We start from the raw sequence: 7,428 nt of genomic DNA, 5'->3' as shown, positions 1-7,428 counted from the left end.
TTACATTGTGGGGGAATCCAGTATATGTTCTATCACCAGGTACTAGTGAATGGCCACATCATGTATATACTTAAACTGGTGGTACCCAGTCCCCACAATGCAGCACACTGATCAGATATTTGCAGCGCACTGAGCACAGATATGGAGCATTTTCAGGCAGAGAACGTAGATATTTTCAGCACACTGAGCACAGATTATTTGCAGCACACTGAGCACAGATTACGGAGCTTTTCAGGGAGAGAATGCTGCCATGTACTCTCCGTTCAATCTCCAATGCATGAGTGAAAATGGCGGCTATGCGCAGCTCCTTATATAGAATACGAATCTTGCGAGAATCCAACAGCGGGATGATGACATTCGGGCACGTTCTGGTTAACCGAGCAAGGTGGGAAGATCCGAGGCTGCCTCGGAACCGTGTAAAATGGGTGAAGTTCGGGGGGGTTCGGATCCCGAGGAACCGAACCCGCTCATCTCTAGTTATAATACATAAAATGCCAACGTGGTTAATCCGGGGGTAACATGAGTTATAGTAGCTAACTAGTCATAAAACATTATTCAGCTAGTATGTAGAATCATCACAACTTAATACAGGTTGAACACGATGGGCAATTTGCCTCTATTCAACCTCAAATACTATGTTACTATGTTACTATCTCACCCCCTCAAACTTAATATTTCAAAAACAAAATTAATTTATATTTCCACCGGCCAATAATAGTAACCAACCTGATATCGCTATCACTGTTGATAACACAACAATCAACCCTACCCCACAAGCTCACTGCCTAGGTGTCATTCATGACTCTGAACTGTCCTTTTTTCCTCACATTCAATCTGTCTCAAAATCATGTTACATACATCTAAGAAACATATCCAAAATACAACCATTACTTACATAAGGCACTGCAAAAACTCTAATCCTTGCACTCGTTATCTCCTGCATTGAGTATTGCAATAGTCTCCTTAGTGGTCTTCCCAAAAACAGTCTCTCACCACTACATCCATTCTGAATGCAGCTGCAAGGCTGATTTTCCTCGCTAGACGTTCATCGTCTGCAGATCTACTCTGTCAGTCCCTCAATTGGTGGACAGTATTCTACCATATTCAATATAAAATACTTTTACATACATACAAGGCGATTGACCAAACTGCACCAGCATACTGTACTTCTATTTGCTCATCTGAAAATATATCCCTACCCAACTCCACTCTGAACAAGATCTGCATATCTCATTCACACAAATTACTCACTCTCACTCAAAATTACGGGACTTTTTCTGTTCTGCACCCACTCTGTGGAATGGCCTCCCATGCACAATAAGACTTACCTCTAGTCTCCAAACATTCAAGCGTTCCCTGAAAACTCCCAGACCCACCAACATAACTTTCAATACCACCCTATCTAATTACATCCTCTTTGTACAGTCCACACATAACATCATAACATTACATACTGAATTTTGTTTTTCTTCACTTTCACATTCCCCTGACCCATTGCTGAGGGACCATATTATACAGCCCATTAACAAACTTTGCAATCTGTAAGGACCATTATACAATAGGTAGCACCTATCCATGTATATCAATGCCTATTTCCCTACAGCTTGTAAGTTTGTGTGCAGGGCCTTCCTAGCTCTGTCTGTCTGTTACTACCCAGTTTAATTCTATTACTGTCGCCCCAATTGTAAAGCAAACGGAATATGCTGCACTTGTAAAGTTCGATTTACTTACAAGGAAAAGCAATACCTAATCAAACTGTGGTTCGGGCCGCTGCAGCCGCTAAACGTGAACAATAACCTTCCAATAGCACAGCTATAGATTCTTGTTATCTATACGCCCTATGATCATGGGTGTCTAATTCCGTTAGCTGCGCTTTTCATCTGGAGCATAACATCAAATCACGCTCCTCTGCATCAATCTCAATACGTAAGGTCGCTAGCCTTCACGCCACCAAGCCTCTGCTAACTCAGCATCTTTCTATGGGATCCCAACTTCCAGGATTCAATACAATCACATCTACTTTCAACCCACACTAATACACAATATTTTCTATACAGAAAAAAAATCACTCCATTTGATAGCTTGCCCCAGAGGTAGTACACTTACAATAAGATTTTCAGTAATCTGTCTAAAATCGGATAATTACTTGTTAATGTATAACTATAAGTGTTTTATCCCACCTTTAAATTGACTTCCATTGTATGGTAAAACTTGCGCTCGCTACTTAACGCAACCTTATGTAAGCACGCAATCATGCGCGTAATCGTGCACACGTACATGTTACCGTACGCACGCTTCACATACTTTTCTACCATGCCACGTGTGCACTGTGCATTCGCAACTGCATATTCCACACTTATCTCGATCAATGTAAGCAATGCAGCAAATTTATGTTTCTACTGCTTGTGCTTAGTACACAATACACCTTTGTCCCCGACACACGCTGGAAGTCACCCACGAGGATAACTTCCGTTGTGTGCTGCTTAAACTTTTAGGCTGGAACAGAGTCTTGCATGTGTTTTACAAGTACCCACTTAAACAAATACACCAAATGTATAACATTACTTATCCGATTTTATGCAGATCTAAAAATGACTATTACAACCTATGGCAACAATATGAGAATATATGTAAAGTATCTGTATGCTTGTGCGCGTTTTCTCACGAAAAATAACACACACAAAAAAAAATGAATGGTTAATAGCTTTCCATGCTGTCCCTTGGTTCGCACCAGCACCTCTGAGACTATACAGGACAGACTTGGTTTAACAACATTAGGTAGTTTTAACACAAGACAAAATTACTTTAGACGCGTCTCCACCCTTTGTTGTTAGACCAAAGTCCTGTAAGTCCGCGAGTATGTGGTGAACCGGACGAGCAGCCAACTGTAAAGTTTGATTTACTTACAAGGAAAAACAATACTTAATCCCACTGTGGTTCAGGCCGCTGCGGACGCTAAACGTGAACAATAACCTTTAAGATGTGAATGCACATTGTGTGTACACGCCGACATGCTGTTCGCAAAATGCAGAGACACGTGTGGCTAAATACACCTTATTCCCCAAACAAGAATGGAATGCGACACCAGTGTAGTTAAATGTTATGTTGTGGTCCAACGCATCAACAATATTTACTCAAAAGATACAAGTAAATATACAACAATATTACAGAGAAGAGCTACAACCAATAGTACATATGATTGTTTACCAGCGCTCCCGGATCCAGGCTTCAGTCAGTCTTAACAAGATGACCTCCAGAGAATAGACTAGTGCCTGGTCAGGGAGCCTTCCTTTTATACAATGGGTCCAAATACAATACAATAGGAAATGTAAGCTCTTCTTCCATAGGTCAAGAGGCAGGTCATTTACAGTACATGAGGGGTCATAGGTTGGTTTGAATGAGTGGGCAATGCTTGGTCCAGGTGTGCTTGCAGGTCTCCACCACCGGGTTCCCTCCTAATATCATGAGTACAGTATTTACAGTATTTGTGAATATTACAATTCTGCGCATATCTATGTGCAGAAACATGCGATTAACTACACATAACAACCGGAATATAGATCTCAAAATACTGCACATCTGGATACCAAACACTAGGTCCTAACCTTGTTCTGTCCCCTCACATCCTGTAAAGCTGTATAACTCTATTGTTCTATCCTCTGAGTAAATGTAACTTGCTGTCAATGTGTGTGGAGGCTATGTGTAAATTGTGCACTATATGAATTGAATACTGAATATGTCTTTGTAGCTTTTCTGTGCGAATGCGTATGCTACTGTATATACTCATTCCACACACCAATGCGCAAGGCTCGCGAACCAGTGTACGTATAATGCGTGTATGCATACGCACAGCAAAAATGCGCACGCACAGAGGCCACTCTGTGTGGTGTTTGCACGTGAAGTGTGTGTGTAATATTTCAACTTCGACAGTCCACCCTTTGACAGTAAACAATAACTGTCACAAATTACTAACAAAATATTTCAAAACACATAACAGGTGACCTAGACACACGTATGTATTTATTTTGCAAATCAGACACGGACTATGGCTTTTGGAAGACAGGGAGGCAGACAAAACGTCCTCTCTATGCACTCAATGGTCAAGGGACCACTGGTTGTGTGTGGGACGACATTCAACCTATAGAGCATGCTGGGGCAGTGCTATAGCCTAAGATGTCTGATTCGAATGAACGTTACATACATACATGTACCTATGTCTTTGCACACTGATCCGGGTTCGGTAGAAGATTTGCTGGGTAGAGGGTGATAGAAACACAAAAAGATGGTGAAAGAAACAGGCCTTGAAATTCATTTACATTCCTATCACAGCACTGTCTCTATCGTTGGATCGTATACCAAATCTGCCACCTTTACAAAGCACCCGCTCCTTAGACTCATCAAATTTGTATTATGCCTTTTTCGCTGCATCAGAATTCGAACACATCTAAATATCAGGCCGATAATTACGACAACACCCAGGATACAGAGGAGAAACTTTCCCACAATTGCAATCATTTCTTGTGCCCACTCCCCTAACCCAGAGAACCATTTGAGTGGGTTCAACCATGAGGACCATCCAGTCAATTCATTACCCACAGCCGCTAAAGTGAGATTGTGTTTCCTTCTAAACTTCCATTTCAACTGCAAGATCTCGTCCATCTTTTGATTTTGATCAATGATCTCCGTTGGGTCCTCAATACTGTTCATGCAGCACTTCACACCGTATTGAGTTGCCAAAGTAACACAATACAAGAAAATCCCTGGTGCTTCTAAACCACCAATCCTGCTCGTTTATAGCACGTAAATTAATACTAATTAGCTGCTCCTAAATGCCGCCACTGGAGCGTCAAAATCCAAAACATAAAAAAGAAGAAATATTAAAAGAATAAGATATCTAGGGAGCGCTGTATATTTCCAAAATTTATTAACTACATTAAATTAAAAACACATTAAAAGTCAAAATTCATCATGACAAACAGTTGACACATATTACACAAAACATATATTTTATATGAGTTAATACCCCTGTTGGTGTGACTATTGCAAGTCACTATTATACTGTAGTCCACCTGAATCAGTGATCCATATAAGCATTAGCCTTTTATAAAAAAAAGTGTACTTAACACACATTTGTGTAAGCCTCTAAATGTCTATTTATCTTAGACAAAGAACAGACCCAGTAGTAAGGCACGCTGCTGATCTTATTAACCCCTTCTCTTTTGTTTGAGGTTTTTTAGTCTGATGACTAGGACAATTATTGATTCCTCCTGTGTTCGGTTTTAATGAGGACAGGGGCAGAGGGAGGGCGCCGGAGTCTCCAATTGCCGGAGCGGCGCTATGCTTCCACCTGTGCCTGCAGCAGTAGCGTCCGTGCTTATGTGAATGTGCCATATGCAGTGCAGGATCTGTCTTACCGAATCCTTATTCCACAGCCAGGGATGGTATCAATGTCCGTATGTAGGTGATGTATAAACGTCCCATTGACGGCTGGAATAGTTTTCCAATGTGGATACCGGAAGAGGCAATTGTCCAGATGGGTAATGTCTTGTCCTTACGCGTTGCTCTGCACCCGTACACCTGCGGTTTTGATCCTCTGATGAAAAATTTTCAAAATTCTTTGTTGGTTTCTCAGTTGCTGGCTCATCCTAACCAAATATTGCAGTCATTTCATTATTGCATTTCAGATCATCCTGGGGATCTATCATTACATGGGGCTATTGTCCAAAAAGAATTTCAACGGGTGATAGGTTAAGCTGTGACCTGGGAGTGGTTCTGATGCTGTACAATACTAGTGGCAGTGCCTCCGGCCACAACAGTCCAGTTTCAGCCATTACTTTGCTCAGCTTGTTCTTAATAGTGCTTTTCATTCTCTCCACCTATGCACTGGCCTGTGGCCGGTAGGGAGTATGTAGCTTACTATTAATGCCCATAAGTTTGCACATGACTTGAAAGACTTCACCTGTAAAATGGGTTCCCCTATCACTCTCAATAATCCTAGGGATACAATATCTACACACAAATTCCTGAATGATTTTCTTAGTGGTAAACACAGCAGTATTTGTGGCAGCAGGGAATGCCTCTGCCCAGTTTGAGAAGACATCAGTATATACCAGTACATATTTCAAATTCCTACAAGGTGGTAGCTGTATGAAGTCGATTTGTTTTACCTGGAAAGGTCCGTCTGTAGGAGGGATATGGGATGGCTTCATCGGTATTGTCTTACCAATATTCTTCCTCAAGCAAGTAAGTCATGTCATAGCTTTCTTGCTCGCCTGAGAAGAGAACCCTGGCGCACTCCAGTAGGCTCTTACCAATTTGCACATACCTTCCTTGCCCAGATGAGTCAGACCATGTGCTGCCTCAGCTAGGCTTGGGAGGTATGCCCTGGGGGCCACTGGCTTACCTTGTCCATCTCTCCAAAGTCATGAGGACTCCTGACCGTGTCCAGACCGCCTTCTCCTATAGGGAACACAAATCTTGCATTTCAATTAACTGTTTTGTATTTACTGTATTGAATGTCATCAGTTGTGTGATGGGGCTTTGTATGATGGTACTTGCTGCAGATTTAGCAGCTTCGTCCGCTCGGCTGTTACCAAGTGAAATTGGGTCTTGGCTGTAGGTGTGTGCTTTACAATTGATAACAGTCACTCTGTCAGGTTCCTGTATGGCCATTAGCAGTATTTGATGTGTGACTCATGCGCCACAGGTGTGCCAGCTGCTGTCATGAAAATTCTGAGGCGCCACAGGGCCCCGAAATCTTGCGCTACTCCGAAAGCATATCTAGAGTCTGTGTATACATTAGCTGACTTACCCTTTGCCAACTCACATGCTCTGGTCAGTGCTACCAGCTCAGTGACTTGTGCTGAGCGAGGTGGACCAAGGGGTTCAGCTTCTATGATACCTTCATAATCTACAACTGCATATCTGGTGCATAGGTCTCCTGAGTCCATCTGTCCGTGACAACTACCATCAGTGTAAAAGGTAAAGTCTACATCTTCCAGTGGGTTGTCACTAATGTCAGGTCTCACAGTAAAGGTCTGGTTCAAGTATTCCATACAGTCATGCATATCAGTGTCTGTACTAAATCCTCCTTCACCATCGTTCTCATCCTCCACCCTTTGTGCATGACAAGGCATACTTGGCAAATAAGTTGCAGGCTTTAGTGTGCTACACCTCTTTATGGTGATGTTTACAGGGGCCATCAGTGATAGTTCCGATTTTGTAAACCGAGCAGATGAGACATGTCTGGTTTGGGCGGAGTTTAGCAAGGCTGATACTGCATGAGGTGTATGGATTGTCAGGTCACGTCCTAACACTACGTCTTCACTTTTACTTACCAACAAAGCTATGGCTGCAACACTTCGTAGGCAAGTGGGTAGAGACTGTGCTACAGTGTCCAGTTGTGCACTGTAGTAGGCTACCGGTGTG

The sequence above is a fragment of the Pseudophryne corroboree genome, chromosome 8, assembly GCF_028390025.1.
Source record: "Pseudophryne corroboree isolate aPseCor3 chromosome 8, aPseCor3.hap2, whole genome shotgun sequence".
Lineage (NCBI taxonomy): Eukaryota > Metazoa > Chordata > Amphibia > Anura > Myobatrachidae > Pseudophryne > Pseudophryne corroboree.
Note: the sequence above shows the minus strand (reverse complement) of the source record.